Source organism: Mustelus asterias, chromosome 5 (assembly GCF_964213995.1).
Source record: "Mustelus asterias chromosome 5, sMusAst1.hap1.1, whole genome shotgun sequence".
Lineage (NCBI taxonomy): Eukaryota > Metazoa > Chordata > Chondrichthyes > Carcharhiniformes > Triakidae > Mustelus > Mustelus asterias.
In genome coordinates this window covers 148,541,359-148,557,834 of record NC_135805.1, presented here as the reverse complement: position 1 = coordinate 148,557,834, position 16,476 = coordinate 148,541,359, and the positions used below count along the sequence as shown (strand labels likewise).

Here is a 16,476-nt window from a genome sequence, read left to right as displayed (position 1 = left end):
GCTCTGCTGACAATCATTGTATTCATTGCTGAGGGAGTGCCAGACTGGGGGTTCTGGATGGGGCCTGGAGCTGAGGCCATGTCCTTCCTCTAAGGAGAATTCAACATGTCTCATTATCGTTCTCGTTCTGCCTGCCACCCTGTGACCATGAGGCCGTAAATCAGTATGTGCAGAAATCGGCCATTCGGCCCATCAAGTCTGCCCCGCCGTTCAACGAGATCATTACTGATCTGATGTGATAATCCTCAACAATGGCGGCACGGTGGCACAGTGGTTAGCACTGCTGCCTCACAGCACCAGGGACCCGGGATCGATTCCCGGCTTGGGTCACTGTCTGTGTGGAGTTTGCACATTTTCCCCGTGTCTGCGTGAGTTTCCTCCGGGTGCTCCGGTTTCCTCCCGCACTCCAAAGATATGCGGGTTAGGTGGGTTGGCCATGCTAAATTGCCCCCAAGTGTCAGGGCGACGCTAGGGTAAATACATGGAGTTATGGGGATATGGCCTGGGTGGGATTGTGGTCGGTGCAGACTCGATGGGCCGAATGTTCTCCTTCTGCCCTGCAGGATTCTATGATTCTATGATTCTTCGTCCCACTTTCTCGCCTTATCCCCTTGATTCCCTTACTGATTAACAATCTGTCTATCTCAGCCTCTCCAGCCCTCTGCAGGAAAGAATTCCATAGATTCACTCCCCTCTGAGAGAAGAAATTCCTCCCCATCTCTGTCTCCAATGGGTGACCCCCCCTTACTCTGAGATTCTGCCCCCTGGTCCCAGACTCTCCCACAAGGGGAAACAACCACTTAGCATCTACCCTGTCAAACAGCACCCCTCCCCGCCACCCCCCCCCCCCCACCCCCTCGCCAATAATCTGATATGTCCCAATAAGGTCGCCCCTCATTCTTCTAAACTCCAATGAGTACAGACCCAACCTACTCAACCTCTCCTCATAAGAAAATCCCTCCCTCCCCGGGATCGACCGAGTGAACCTTCTCTGGACTGCCTCCAATGCCGGTATATCTTTTCTTAGATAAGGGGAGCAAAAGTGTCCCAATGTTTTTCATTCCACAGGTGTCGGAGGTTGAGGGGCGACCTGATAGAAGTCTACAAGATTATGAGGGGCATGGATACAGTGGATAGTCAGAAGCTTTTTCCCAGGGTGGAAGAGTCAATTACTAGGGGGCACAGGTTTAAGGTGCGAGGGGCAAGGTTTAAAGGAGGTGTACGAGGCACGTTTTTTACACAGTGGGTGGTGGGTGCCTGGAACTCTCTGCCGGGGGAGGTAGTGCAAGCGGATACGGTGGTGACTTTTAAGGGGCATCTTGACAAATACATGAATAGGATGGGAATAGAGGGATATGGTCCCCGGAAGTGTAGGGGGTTTTAGTTCAGTCGGGCAGCATAGTCGGTGCAGGCTTGGAGGTCCGAAGGCCCTGTTCCTGTGCTGTAATTTTCATTGTTCTCTTTGTTGTTTGTCTGGAGGAAGCAGACTATCTGGCCATTTATCACATTGTTGCTTGTAGGAACTTGGAATGAGACCATTTAGCGCTGCGCTCCCCACAATGTGAAGTTTCCAGACTTATTATGATTTCCAGAGAGTTTCAGTTGCGCTGTATTTGATTAAAAAGACCCTGTGGAATGGTGTAGGGCACTCAACTGGGTTTTCTGCAATTGTATAAAGTGTTGGTGAGGCCACACCTGGAGTATTGTGCGCAGTTTTGGTGTCCTTATCTGAGGAAGGATGTCCTTGCTAGAGGGAGCGCAGCAGAGGTTTACTAGGCTGATTCCTGGAATGGCAGGTCTGTCATATGAGGAGAGACTAAGTCGGTTAGGATTAGAAACATCGAAACATAGAAAAACTACAGCACAAAACAGGCCCTTCGGCCCCACAAGTTGTGCCGAACATATCCCTACCTTTTAGGCCTACCTATAACCCTCCATCCTATTAAGTCCCATGTACTCATACAGGAATCTCTTAAAAGACCCTATTGAGTTTGCCTCCACCACCACTGACAGCAGCCGATTCCACTCACCCACCACCCTCTGTGTGAAAAACTTCCCCCTAACATTTCCCCTGTACCTAGCCCCCAGCACCTTAAACCTGTGTCCTCTCGTAGCAGCCATTTCCACTCTGGGAAAAAGTCTCTGAGAGTCCACCTGATCTATGCCTCTCAACATCTTATACACCTCTATTAGGTCTCCTCTCATCCTACATCTCTCCAAGGAGAAAAGACCGAGCTCCCTCAGCCTATCCTCATAAGGCATGCCACTCAATCCAGGCAACATCCTTGTAAATCTCCTCTGCACCCTTTCAATCTTTTCCACATCCTTCCTGTAATGAGGCGACCAGAACTGAGCACAGTAATCCAAGTGGGGTCTGACGAGGGTCTTATATAGCTGCATCATTATCCCCGGACTCCGAAACTCAATCCCTCGATTGATAAAGGCCAGCACACCATATGCCTTCTTAACCACCTCCTCTACCTGCGGGGCCGATATTAGAGTCATATGGACCCGGACCCCAAGGTCCTTCTGATCCTCTACAGTACTAAGAGTCTTTCCCTTTATATTGTACTCCTTCATCCCATTTGACCTACCAAAATGGACCACTACGCATTTATCTGGGTTGAAGTCCATCTGCCACTTCTTCGCCCAGTCTTGCATCCTATCTATGTCCCTCTGTAACTTCTGACATCCCTCCAGACTATCCACAACCCCACCAACCTTCGTGTCGTCGGCAAACTTACATTCACTGGAGTTTAGAAGAGTGAGAGGGGATCTCATAGAAACTTATAAGATTCCAACAGGGTTAGACAGGGTAGATTCAGAAAGAATGTTCCCGATGGTGGGGGAGTCTGGAACTCGGGCTCATAGTTTGAAGATAACCTTTTAGGACTGAGGTGAGGAGAAATTTCTTCACCCAGAGGGTGGTGAATGTGTGGAATTCACTACCACAGAAAGTAGTTGAAGCCAAAATGTTGTGTGATTTTAAATATAGATCTTGGGGCTAAAGGGATCGAGGGATATGGGGGGAAGGTGGGGATCAGGATATTGAATTCGATGAACAGCCATGGCAAAATGAATGGCGGAGCAGGCTCGAAGGGCCGAATGGCCTCCTCCTGCTTCTAGTGTCTATGTTAACCCAGTTCCCACCCATCTGCCCTCACCCCTTCCCCTCCCTCCCAGAACCAGGATAGGGTTCCCCCCACTTATCCTCCCTTGTCACTCCACCAGCCCCCCGTGTTCAAAGGAACATCCTCTGACAACAGGAAGCACTGGGGGGCAAAAAACTTGTTTTCAAGGAAGAATTAGCTCTTGGGGTGAAGTGAATGAAAGGATATGGGGGGGGTGGGGGGATCAGGAGATTGAGTTGGATGATCAGCCGTGATCGGGATGAATGGCGGATCAGACTCAAAGGGACAAATGGCCTCTTCTTGCTCCTATTTTCTATGTTCATAAATAGGATATGTTACAACACTCTTACACAGAAAGGTCTCTGGCTAATGATTGTATGAGAGTCCTTGACCAAAGCTATGAACTCTGGTTTTGCAACTCTGAGCTTCTTTCCCTGAAGGCAGATAGACTTTGGGGTAATTTTCCAAAGCAAAATACTTTGGATGAACGCAAAATGTTGGGATTCTCTTAGTCTCCTTTCCGGGTTATTTTTTTTTGTCCGCAGAGTAAATTCACATGGCAGTTGAGAGCTAACCACATTACCATGGCCCTGAGCTCTCATGTAGGCCAGACCGGGTGAGGACGGCAGATTTCCGTCCTGAAGCGACTTGAGGGGAACAAATTAGTTGTTTCATTTAAAATAAAAACACCATCAATGATAATTTTCAAGAATTCATTTATGGGATGTGGGTGTCGCTGGCTGGGCGCAATGTTTATTGCCCATCCCTAATTGCCCCTTGAGAAGGTGGTGGGTGAGCCGCCATCTTGAACCTGCTGCAGTCCCGTGTGGTGTAGGTACACCCACAGTGCTGTCAGGGAGAGAGTTCCCGGATTGTTATTGGACATCAGTCAGTCCCGTGTAGTGTAGGTACACCCACAGTGCTGTTAGGGAGGGAGTTCCAGGATTGTTATTGGACATCAGTCAGTCCGTGTGGTGTAGGTACACCCACAGTGCTGTTAGGGAGGGAGTTCCAGGATTGTTATTGGACATCAGTCAGTCCGTGTGGTGTAGGTACACCCACAGTGCTGTTAGGGAGGGAGTTTGAGGATTGTTTTTAGACATCAGTCAGTCCCGTGTAGTGTAGGTACACCCACCGTGCTGTCAGGGAGAGAGTTCCAGGATTGTTATTGGACATCAGTGAGTCCGTGTGGTGTAGGTACACCCACAGTGCTGTTAGGGAGGGAGTTCCGGGATTGTTATTGGAGATCAGTCAGTCCCGTGTGGTGTAGGTACACCCACAGTGCTGTTAGGGTGGGAGTTCCAGGATTGTTATTGGACATCAGTCAGTCCCATGTGGTGGAGGTACACCCACAGTGCTGTTAGGGAGGGAGTTCCAGGATTGTTATTGGACATCAGTCAGTCCTGTGGTCTGGTGTTATGAGACAATGCAGTTAACTGCATATCTTTGGACTGTGGGAAGAAACTGGAGCACCCGGAGGAAACCCACGCAGACACGGGGAGAACATGCAGACTCCACACAGACAGTGACCCGAGGCTGGAATTGAATCCGGGACGCTGTAGCTGTGAGGCAGCAGTGCTAACCACTGTGCCACTGTGTCATTCCATGTTGCAATTTTCCTCTGTTGTCTCTGTCTGTCTTTCTCTCTCTTTCCCTCCCTCTCCTTCTCTCTCCTTCTCCATCTACCACTCTGCAAAAGGAGAAAGCAGATGGATACAAAATTTGAGACAGAGGAATTTTTTTCCTGCATTCGGGGCCTGCCTGGTGGCACAGTGGTTAGCACTGCTGCCTCACAGCGCCAGGGACCCGATTCAATTCAAGCCTTGGGTCATTGTCTGTGTGGAGTTTGCACATTCTCCCAGTGTCTGCGTGGGTTTCCTCCGGGTGCTCCAGTTTCCTCCCACAGTCCAAAGATGTGCTGGTTAGGTGGATTGGCCATGCTAAACTGCCCTTTAGTGTCCAGAGATGTGCAGGTTAAGTGGATTGGCCGTGCTAAACTGCCCTTTAGTGTCCAAAGATGTGCAGGTTCGGTGGATTGGCCATGCCAAATTTCCCCTCAGTGTCCAAAGACATCCAGGTTAGGGGAATTAGTCGGGTAAATATGTGGGGTTAAGGGAATAGAGCCTGGGTGGGCTGCTCTGGCAGAGAGTCGGTGCAGACTTAATGGGCCGAATAGCCTCCTTCTGTACTGCAGGAATTTTAAGATTCTTTTGCCTTCCAGAACTGAAGAAAAGTGAGGGCCAAACATGTCTCAATCCGAAGATTTCTCATGAACTGCCTGTCAGATTACGATCGGGCGTGAGATGAAATGGTGTATATAACTACAAGAATAATAAACAAGGATATTGTGCCAGGTAATATGCATTCACTTGGGAACAATGTCACTAATCAGAGGGACATATTACACGGGCTGGTTACAATGAACATGCTTGTACACAATTATACAATGTTTAGTTCAGGTTTCATTCTGAGGGTGAGGATTATTTACAACAGTTCTCACGATTCAGATTCAATTTCTCCACTTTTGGAGAGAGTATTGAGGAGGTTATGACTTGGAGATTCACGTGAGGGTGGTGGCAAAGATAGCGTACCTTCACCCACGGACTACTGGACATCTAGAAAGTTGCCCCCGAAGCCTTTGCAGAGGCGGGATCGATTGATAATTTGAAAATTGATGTGGGTGGATTGTTATTGGGAAAGGTTATTTTGGGAGAGGAAACCAAAGGGCTAAAATTGAGTTAAAACCCATACCAACGTCAATAGGACGGCACGGTGGCACGGCGGGTATCGCTGCTCCCTCACTGCGCCAGGCACCCGGGTTCAATCCTGCCCTCAGCTCACTGTCTGTGTAGAGTTTGTACATTCTCCCCCGTGTCTGCGTGGGTTTCCTCCGGGTGCTCCGGTTTCCTCCCACACTCCAAAGACGTGCGGGTTAGGTGGATTGGCCACGCTAAATTGTCCTTTACTGTGAGGGGGATTAGCAGGATAAATATGTGCGGTTCTGGGGCTACGGCATTGCTGAGATTGTTGTCGGTACAGGCTCAATGGGCTGAATGGCCTCCTTCTGGACTGCAGGGATTCTATGATGCTATGATTCTTATTGATTTGAGGATCTCAATGGTCTGGTCATGTCCGAAAGCTGCGAATCTTTAGTAAAAATGGGAAGGTAGATTACTGTCTGAATGGCCATAAATTAGGAGAAGTGAGTGTGCAGCGGGACCTGGGTGTCCTCGTACACCAGTTACTGAAGGTTAGCATGTAGGTACAGCAGGTAGTAAAAAGGCAAATGGCATGTTGACCTTCATACAGAGAGGAATCGAGTACAGGAGCAGGGATGTCATGCTGCAATTATACAGGGCCTTCTTGAGGCCACACCTGGAATATAGTGTGCAGTTTTGGTCTCCTTATCTGAGGAAGGATGTTCTTGCTATAGGGGGAGTGCAGTGAAGGTTTACCAGGCTGATTCCGGGGATGGCGGGACTGATGTACGAGGAGAGATTGAGTCAGTTAGGATTGTATTTGCTGGAGTTCAGACGAATAAGGGGGAATCTTGTAGAAACTTATAAAATTCTAACAGGACCAGACAGGGTAGATGCAGGAAGGATGTTCCTGATGGTGGGGGAGTCCAGAACCAGAGGTCATAGTCCGAGGATACAGGGTAGATGCTTTAGGACAGAGATGAGGAGAAATATCTTCACCCAGAGAGTGGGGAATTTGCTACCAGAGGAAGTAGTTGAGGCCAAAACATTGTATGCTTTCAAGAAGGAGTTAGATGTCGTTCTTGGGCTAAAGAAGATCTCAGGATCCGGGGGGAAGGTGGGATCAGGTTATTTAGTTGGACAATCAGCCATGATCGTGATGAATGGCAGAGCAGGCTCGAAAGGCCGAATGGCCTCCGCCTGCTCCTATTTTCTATGTTTCCATGGGAACAAGATTGTTTCAATCTTTCCACTTAACTTGATAAGTCCAAGGTAGCAATTTCTCCATAATTATTCTCCAAGATAATTACAAAAATCTTGTCCAATAAACTTGATTAGAATATTTGAGGAGGTGACTAGATGAGGGCTGTGCGGTGGATGCAGTCTACATGGACTTCTGTAAGGGCTGTGATAAGGTTCCTAATGGGAGTCTGATTAAGAAGGTCAGAGCCCATAGGATCCAGTGCAACTTAGCAAATTGGATCCAAAATTGGTTTGGTGACAGGAAGTAGAGGAAGTAGATAGTCAAGGGTTGTGTTGTCACTGGAAGCCTGTGTCTAGTGCTGTACCACAGGGATCGGTGCTGTGTCCCTTCCTGTTTGGAGCATACATTTAATGATGTTTTAAGTTTAAGTTAATTGAAATACTTAGTGTCACCAGTAGGCTTACATTAACACTGCAATGAAGTTACTGTGAAAGTCCCCGAGTCACCGCACTTTGGCAGCTGTTTGGGTACACTGAGGGAGGGTTTAGCACGGCCTATGCACCTAACCAACACATCTTTGGACTGTGGGAAGAAACCGGAGCACCTGGAGGAAACCCACGTAGACAGGGGGAGAACGTGCAAACTCCACACAGACAGTGACCCAAGCCGGGAATCGAACCTGAGTCTCTGGCGCTGTGAGACAGTAGTGCTAACCACTGTGCCAGCCTGCCACTGATCTAGACAGGAATGTGGGGGGTATGATCAATAAGTTCGCAGATGACACAAAAATTGGTGATGTGATAAATAGTAAGAACGAAAGTCTGGGATTACAGGATGACACAGACGGGCTGGTCACATGGGCAGAACAGCAGCCAATGGAATTTAACCCTGAAAAGTGTGAGGTGATGCAAGTTGGGAGGACTAACAAGGCAAGGGAATACACACTGAATGCTAGGACTGAAGGAAGTAAAGAAGACCAGAGGGAGCTTGGGATGCATGACCATAGATCCCTGAAGCAGCAGGACAGGTAGATAAGGTGGTTAAGAGGGCATATGGGGATACTTGCCTGTATTAGCCGAGGTATAGAATGTAAGAGTGGGGAGGTTACGATGGAGCTGTATCCAACGCTGGTTAGGCCACAGCTAGAGTACTGTGTGCAGTTCTGGTCGCCACACTATAGGAAGGATGTGATTGTCCTGGACAGGGTGCAGAGGAGATTCACCAGGATGTTGCCTGGACTGGAGTGTTTCAGCTATGACAAGAGGCTGGTTAGACTGGGGTTGTTTTCCTCAGAGCAGAGAAGGCTTAGGGGGGACCTGATCGAGATGTACACAATTATGAGGGACACAGATAGGGGAGATAGGAAGGAACCTTTCCCCTTAGTGGAGGGGTGAATAACCAGGGGGCAGAGTTTTAAGGGAAGCGGCCAGGAGATTTTGAGGGGATTTGAGGAAAACCTTTTTCACCCAGAGGGTGGTGGGAATGTGGAACTCGCTGCCTGAAATGGTGGTGGAGGCGGGATCTCTCACAACAATGAAGAAGTGTCCAGATGAGCACTTGCATAGCCATAGCATACACGGCTACTGAGCAAGTGCTGGAAAATGGGATTGGGACAGAACATTTCAAAGGTGTGTAGGTTAGGTGGATTGTCCATGCTAAATTGTCCCTTAGTGTGCGAAGATGTGTAAGTTACGTGGGCTGCCCATGCTAAATTGTCCCTTCGTGTACAAAAATGTGTAGGTTAGGTGGATTGGCCATGCTAAATTGCCCCTTAGCATCCGAAGATGTGCAGATTAGGTGGATTGGCCATGCTAAATTGCCCCTTAGCATCCGAAGATGTGCAGATTAGGTGGATTGGTCATGCTAAATTGCTCCTTAGCGTCCAAAGATGTGCGGGTTAGGTGGATTGGTCATGCCAAATTGCCACTTCGTGTCCAAAGATGTGCAGGTTTGGTGGATTGGCCATGCTAAATTGCCCCTCAAATTTCCAAAGACATCCAGGTTAGGGGAATTAGTCGGGTAAATATGTGGGGTTAAGGGAATAGAGCCTGGGTGGGCTGCTCTGGCAGAGAGTCGGTGCAGACTCAATGGGCTGAATAGCCTCCTTCTGTACTGCAGGAATTTTAAGATTCTTTTGCCTTCCAGAACTGAAGAAAAGTGAGGGCCAAACATGTCTCAATCCAGAAGATTTCTCATGAACTGCCTGTCAGATTACGATCGGGCGTGAGATGAAATGGTGTATATAACTACAAGAACAATAAACAAGGATATTGTGCCAGGTAATATGCATTCACTTTGGAACAATGTCACTAATCAGAGGGACATATTACACGGGCTGGTTACAATGAACATGTTTGTACACAATTATGCAATGTTTAGTTCAGGTTTCATTCTGAGGGTGAGGATTATTTACAACAGTTCTCAGGATTCAGATTCAATTTCTCCACTTTTGGAGAGAGTATTGAGGAGGTTATGACTTGGAGATTCACGTGAGGGTGGTGGCAAAGATAGCGTACCTTCACCCACGGACTACTGGACATCTAGAAAGTTGCCCCCGAAAACTTTGCAGAGGCGGGATAGAAAAACAGAGAAAAACTACAGCACAATACAGGCCCTTCAGCCCACAAAGTTGTGCCGAACATGTCCCTACCTTAGCGATTACTAGGCTTACCTATAACCCTCTATCTTACTACGTTCCATGTACTTATCTAAAAGTCTCTTAAAAGACCCGATCGAATCCACCTCCACCACCATTGCTCGCAGCCCATTCCACGCACCCACCACCCTCTGAGTGAAAAACGTACCCCTGACATCTCCTCTGTACCTACTCCCCAGCACCTTAAACCTGTGTCCTCTTGAGGCAACCATTTCAGCCCTGGGAAAAAGCCTCTGATTATCCACTCGATCAATACCTCTCGACATCTTATACACCTCTATCAGGTCACCCCTCATCCTTCGTCTCTCCAAGGAGAAAAGGCCGAGCTCACTCAAGGTCGAGCTCACTCAACCTAGTCAGAGGGTTTTTCCCAGGGCTGAAATGGTTGCCTCAAGAGGACACAGGTTTAAGGTGCTGGGGAGTAGGTACAGAGGAGATGTCAGGGGTACGTTTTTCACTCAGAGGGTGGTGGGTGCGTGGAATGGGCTGCCAGCAACGGTGGTGGAGGCGGATTCGATAGGGTCTTTTAAGAGACTTTTAGATAAGTACATGGAACTTAGTCAGATAGAGGGTTATAAGTAAGCCTAGTAATCACTAAGGTAGGGACATGTTCGGCACAGCTTTGTGGGCTGAAGGGCCTGTATTGTGCTGTAGTTTTTCTATGTTTCTATGTTTCTATCCTCATAAGGCATGCTCCCCAACCTAGGCAACATCCTTGTAAATCTCCTCTGCACCCTTTCTATGGCTTCCACATCCTTCCTGTAATGAGGTGACCAGAACTGAGCACAGTACTCCAAGTGGGTCTGATCAGGGTCTTATATAGCTGCAACATTATCTCACGACTCCTAAACTCAATTCCTCGATTGATGAAGGCCAGTGCACCATACTCCTTCTTAACCACAGCCTCAACCTGCACAGCTGCTTTGAGCGTCCTATGAACTCGGACCCCAAGATCCTCCTGATCTTCCACACTGCCAAGAGTCCTACCATTAATATTATATTCCGCCATCCTATTTGACCTGCCAAAATGAACCACCTCGCACTTATCTGGGTTGAACTCCATCTGCCATTTCTGCGCCCAGTCTTGCATCCTATCAATGTCTCGCTGCAACTTCTGACATCCCTCCAATCTATCCACAACACCTCCAACCTTTGTGTCATCAGCAAACTTACCAACTCATCCCTCCACTTCCTCATCCAGGTCATTTATAAAAATCACAAAGAGTAAGGGTCCCAGAACAGATCCCTGGGGCACTCCACTGGTGACCGACCTCCATGCAGAATATGACCCATCTATAACCACTCTTTGCCTTCTGTGGGCAAGCCAGTTCTGGATCCACAGAGCAATGTCCCCTTGGATCCCATGCCCCCTCACTTTCTCAATAAGCCTTGCATGGGGCATCTTATCAAATGCCTTGCTGAAGTCCATATATATTACATCTACTGCTCTTCCTTCATCAATGTGTTTAGTCACATTCTCAAAAAACTCAATCAGGCTCGTAAGGCATGATCTGCCTTTGACAAAGCCATGCTGACTATTCTTAATCATATTATACCTCTCCAAATGTTCATAAATCCTGCCTCTCAGGATCTTCTCCATCAACTTACCAACCACTGAGGTTAGACTCACTGGTCTATAATTTCCAGGGCTATCTCTACTCCCTTTCTTGAATAAAGGAACAACATCCGCAATCCTCCAATCCTTCGGAACCTCTCCCGTCTCCATTGATGATGCAAAGATCATCGCCAGAGGCTCAGCAATCTCCTCCAGCGCCTCCCACAGTAGCCTGGGGTACATCTCATCCGGATCAATTGATAATTTGAAAATTGATGTGGGTGGATTATTATTGGGAAAGGTTATTGTAGGAGAGGAAACCAAAGGGGTAAAATTGAGCTAAAATCCATATCAACGTCAATAGGGTGGCACGGTGGCACGACGATTATCACTGCTCCCTCACTGCGCCAGTGACCTGGGTTAAATTCTGCCCTGAGCTCACTGTCTGTGTGGGCTTTGCACATTCTCCCCGTGTCTGCGTGGGTTTCCTCCGGGTGCTCCGGTTTCCTCCCACAGTCCAAAGATGTGCAGGATCAGTCGATTCGTCATGCTAAATTGCCCCTTATTGTCCAAAGATGTGTAGGTTAGGTGGATTGGCCATGCTAAATTGCCCCTTATTGTCCAAAGATGTGTAGGTTAGGTGGATTGGCCATGCTAAATTGCTCCTTAGTGTCCAAAGATGTGCAGGTTAGGGGGATTGGCCATGCTAAATTGCTCCTTAGTGTCCAAAGATGTGCAGGTTAGGGGGATTGGCCATGCTAAATTGCTCCTTACTGTCCAAAGATGTGTAATTTAGGTGGATTGGCCATGCTAAATTGTCCCTCAGTGTCCATAGATATGGAGGTTCAGTGGATTGGCCATGCTAAATTGTCCCTTTACTGTTAAGGCGATTAGCAAGATAAATTTGTGCGATTCTGGGGATACTGCATGTCGGTATAGGTTCGATGGGCTGAATAGCCTCTTTTTGAACTGCAGGTGTTCTATGATTCTAATTGATTTGAGGATCTCAATGGTCTGGTCATGTCCGAAAGCTGCGAATTTTTAGTAAAAATGGGAAGGCAGATTACGACTTGAATGGCCATAAATTAGGAGATGTGAGTGTGCAGTGGGACCTGGGTGTCCTCGTACACCAGTTACTGAAGGTAAGCATGCAGCTGCAGCAGGCAGTAAAAAGACAAATGGCATGTTGGCCTTCATACAGAGAGGATTTGAGTACAGGAGCAGGGATTTCATGCTGCAGTTATACAGGGTCTTGGTGAGGCCACACCTGGAATATAGTGTGCAGTTTTGGTCTCCTTATCTGAGGAAGGATGTTCTTGCTATAGGGGGAGTGCAGAGAAGGTTTACCAGACTGATCCCTGGGATGGCGGGACTGACATATGAGGGGAGATCGAGTCGATTAGGATTGTATTCACTGAAGTTCAGACGAAAGAGGGGGAATCTCATGGAAACTTATAAAATTCTAACAGGACTGGACAGGGTAGATGCAGGAAGGATGTTCCTGATGGTGGGGGAGTTCAGAACCAGGGGTCATAGTCTGAGGATACAGGGTAGACGGTTTAGGACAGAGATGAGGAGAAATTTCTTCACCCAGAGTGTGGTCAGCCTGGGGAATTCACTACCACAGGAAGTAGTTGAGGCCAAAACTGTCAGAGAGTCTGTGCAGACGCGATGCCCCGAATAGACTCTTCTGCTCTGTAGGGATTCTATGATTCTAGTTGCTTGATGGCTGGCGCAGACAGGATGGGCCGAAGGGTCTCTCTCTGTGCTGGAAATCCCGACGCAATTCGATAGTACTGAATTTAATTGAGGGTCAACCTACTTTCCTTCATTTTTTCAGGGGATGTGGGAATCGCTGCTATTTATTTTCCATCCCTACTTGTTCTTGCACTGAATGGCTTGCCTGGCCACATCACAGGGAAGGTAAATGGCAACTATCACTAGAATCATAGAATTATAACACAGTGCAGAAGGAGGCTGTTTGGCCCATCGAGTCTGCACCGACCACAATCCAACCCAGGTCCTATCCCCGTAACCCCATGCATTTACCCTAGCTAGTCCCCCTGACACTAAGGGGCAATTTAGCGCGGCCAGTCCACCTAACTCACACATCTTTGGATTGTGGGAGGAAACCGGACCACTCGGAGGAAACCCGCGCAGACATGGGGAGAATGTGCAAACTCCACACAAGTCGGGAATCGAATTTGGATCCCTGGCACTGTGAGGTAGCAGTGCTAACTACTGTGTCACCATGCCGCATTGAGTGCAGGTCTGGAATCACATGTAGGCCGTACCAGGTAAGGACAGCAGATCCGAAAGGACATTAGTGAACCAGATGGGTTTTTATGACAAGCGACAATGGTGTCACGGTCATCAGTGGACTTTTAATTCCAGATTTCTATCCAAATTTCACCATCTGCCATAGTGGGATTCGAACCCAGGTGCCCAGAGCATTAGCCTGGGTCTCTGTATTTCAAACCCAATGACAATACCACTATACCAACACCTCTTCCTGATTGTTGCTTGTTCCGATGGAAACATCAATAAGTATAGATATATAAAATATTGTTCCCTACATGGGACCTTTGTAGATCAAAGGCCTTGAAATTAATGATCATTATATTTTCTTCTGAACTTTATCATGCATTTTCTATTTTTAAAATTCATGTTCACAGAATGTGGGTGTCACTGGCCGGGCCCAGCAGTTACTGCCCATCCCTAATTGCCCCTTGAGAAGGTGGTGGGTGAGCCGCCATCTTGAACCCGCTGCTGTCAGGGAGGGAGTTCCCGGATTGTTATTGGACATCAGTCAGTCCCGTGTGGTGTAGGTACACCCACAGTGCTGTTAGGGAGGGAGTTCCAGGATTGTTATTGGATATCAGTCAGTGCCGTGTGGTGTAGGTACACCCACAGTGCTGTTAGGGAGGGAGTTCCAGGATTGTTATTGGACATCAGTCAGTCCCGTGTGGTGTAGGTACACACACAGTGCTGTTAGGGAGGGAGTTCCAGGATTGTTATTGGATATCAGTCAGTGCCGTGTGGTGTAGGTACACCCACAGTGCTGTTAGGGAGGGAGTTCCAGGATTGTTATTGGACATCAGTCAGTCCCGTGTGGTGTAGGTACACACACAGTGCTGTTAGGGAGGGAGTTCCAGGATTGTTATTGGATATCAGTCAGTGCCGTGTGGTGTAGGTACACCCACAGTGCTGTTAGGGAGGGAGTTCCAGGATTGTTATTGGACATCAGTCAGTGCCGTGTGGTGTAGGTACACCCACAGTGCTGTTAGGGAGGGAGTTCCAGGATTGTTATTGGATATCAGTCAGTGCCGTGTGGTGTAGGTACACCCACAGTGCTGTTAGGGAGGGAGTTCCAGGATTGTTATTGGACATCAGTCAGTCCCGTGTGGTGTAGGTACACACACAGTGCTGTTAGGGAGGGAGTTCCAGGATTGTTATTGGATATCAGTCAGTGCCGTGTGGTGTAGGTACACCCACAGTGCTGTTAGGGAGGGAGTTCCAGGATTGTTATTGGACATCAGTCAGTGCCGTGTGGTGTAGGTACACCCACAGTGCTGTTAGGGAGGGAGTTTCTGGATTTTGACCCCAGCGACAGTGAAGGAACAGCCGATATATGTCCAAGTCAGGATGGTGTGTGGGGCTCGGAGGGGGAAACTTGCTAATTAAGCGAGGAATCTTGAGGGGGTGGCAGAGTTTCAGAATGAGGGGCTCTCTCCAATTGAAGATGGAGAGGAGGAGGAATTTATTTTCTCAGAGGGGGGTCAGTGTGTCGAATTTACCCCCCGGAGAGCAGTGGGGGCTGTGGCTCATTGAATATATTCAAGACAGAGTTAGAGAGGCTTCTGATCCACAAGGGGGTCGAGGGTCATGGGGGGTTGGGTGGGGGAGGGGCCGGGTGGGGGGGTACAGGCAGAAAAGGGGGAGTTGAGACCGTGACAGTTTCAGTCAGCATCTTATTGGCTGTCGGAGTGGCGTGGACTCAAGGGGTGAATGGCCTCTATTGATGCTATCTGTCTCTCTCTCTCTCTGTCTCTGTCTCTCCCTCTCTCTCTGTCTCTCTCTCTCTCTGTCTCTCTCTCTGTCCCTTTATGTCTCTCTCTGTCTCTCTCTGTCTCTGTCTCTCCCTCTCTCTCTGTCTCTCTCTCTCTCTCTCTCTCTCTGTCTGTCTCTCTCTGTCTCTCTCTCTCTCTCCATCTCTCTGTCTCTCCCTCTTCACAAAGAGGGAGACAATGAGGCTGTGAATCGGAATGGGAGGCCATTGGGAGAGTTTCTGTATTTTTATGTAGCTTCAGGGAAGTCAAAGAAAGGGACATTGAACCATGTATGAAACTGAAGCATCAGCGAATGGTTGTGAGAGAGTGTGAGCTAAAACACATCGAATTACAACTAAATAACCATCTACTTCCTCTCCAATTATATTCTGCCAAGACAGAATTATTCCAACCGGACAGATTAGATGGACCCCAGAGGTTTCAGTAAAACTGAGCTCAGCTGTTGAAGATTATTGATGGACATGTGACAGAGAACAAGTGACCATTTCATCTGCCTTGGGGAGTTCATGACAGAGGTTAGAGAATCAGGGCCAATCCACTTAACCTGCACATCTTTGGACACAGAGCATAGTGCTCTGCTCTCCCAGAAATCCAGTGCAGACTCGATGGGCTGATGGTCCCCTTCTGCACTATAGGGATTCTATGTGACTCCAGATGCACAACTAAGTGGTTGACTCTGAAATGCTCTCTGAAATGGCAGCAAGTATTCTGGTCGAGCCAGCAGTGCAGGCGCATCCCGTGAGTGTATAAAAAAATAATCTTGACTGAAAGATAAATGCCTGGAAGCGTGGATTGCCCCTTCCATCAGGGAACAGGTAATTAGTACTAATGGGTGACACGGTAGCACAGTGGTTAGCACTGCTGTCTCACAGCGCCAGGGACCCGGGTTCGATTCCCGGCTTGGGTCACTGTCTGTGTGGAGTTTGCACATTCTCCCCGTGTCTGTGTGGGTTTCCTCCGGGTGCTCCGGTTTCCTCCCACAGTCTGAAAAACGTACTGGTTAGATGCATTGACCCGAGCAGGCACCGGGGTGTGGTGACTAGGGGAATTTCACAGTAAGTTCTTTGCAGTGTTAATGTAAGCCTTACTTGTGACTAATAAATAAACTTTACTTTCGGAAGAAAACATACACAGGAAACAATTGTTGTGTATTTAATTCAT

The 16,476-nt window shown here is 48.2% G+C and overlaps 1 protein-coding gene across 1 annotated transcript in view; it reads right to left on the bottom strand.

The window, feature by feature from the left end:
* Positions 1–16,476, bottom strand: part of LOC144493884 (flavin-containing monooxygenase 5-like) — a 40,302-nt gene that overhangs the window by 18,560 nt on the left and 5,266 nt on the right. The gene's annotated exons all lie outside the window — the stretch shown is intronic.